The sequence below is a fragment of the Trachemys scripta genome, chromosome 3 (assembly GCF_013100865.1).
Source record: "Trachemys scripta elegans isolate TJP31775 chromosome 3, CAS_Tse_1.0, whole genome shotgun sequence".
Taxonomy (NCBI): Eukaryota; Metazoa; Chordata; order Testudines; family Emydidae; genus Trachemys; species Trachemys scripta.
This window is the reverse complement of record NC_048300.1, coordinates 102804750-102805680: the sequence shown is the minus strand read 5'-3', so window position 1 is coordinate 102805680 and position 931 is coordinate 102804750.

Here is a 931-nt window from a genome sequence, read left to right as displayed (position 1 = left end):
CCCCCCCTGCTGCCCCAACCCTGGGTTCTCCCCCCCACCCTAACCACACCCCCTGCTGCCCCAACCCTGGGCTCTCCCCTCCACCCCACCTCACCCGCACCCCCTGGCACCCCAATCCTGGGCTCTGCACCCCACCCGCACCCTCTGCTGCCCCAACCCTGGGTTTTCCCCCCACCCACACCCCTTGCCACCCCAACTCTGGGCTCTCCCCCCCTCACCCCACCCTACCTGCACCGCCTGCTGCCTCAGTGCTGGGCTTCCCCCCACCAGTGCTGACTCCGCCCACTCCCCCCCTCACCTCCAGCCCGTCCAACGCTGGCAGGGTCAGGGTAAGCAGCGGGGCTCCCGGGTCCCTCCAGCCGGGGCTCCCACCTCCAGGACCGGCCGGGACCGGGGAGGACAGAGCTGGGGGACCGCCCCGGCAGGGGGCTGAGAAGCCGGGGCAGGGCAGCCCCAGAGGGAGTGGAGCCCCGGAGAACAGGACGCAGACCCCACACGGCAGCGCCCCGCCCTCTATGGCCCTGCTGCTTCTGGCCACCCTGCCACAGTCCCTGGGTGGCTCGGCCCGCTTTGCCCAGCCCCAGCTGCAGCACTGGGGGGCAGCCGCCCTGCGGCACCTGCAGGCGGCTCCGTGTGCCCCGAGGGGTGGGCCCCCGCCCAAGTGTCCCCCGCTCGGAGCCCACCCGGCCATAAGGTGCGGGCGCTGCTCCCCGATGTGAACCGCAGCGGCCCCAGGGCACCCCCCGTGCAGGATGCGCTGCTGCTGCCAGGGCTGGCTCTAGACTTTTGCCACCAAAGCGCAACAAAAAAAAAAAAAAAAAAAAAAAGAGAGGCTGGCTGGAATGCCGCCCCTGAAAATGTGCTGCCCCAAGCACCTGCTTGGTTTGCTGGTGCCTGGAGCCGGCTCTGGTTTTGACACTCACTCTTCCCT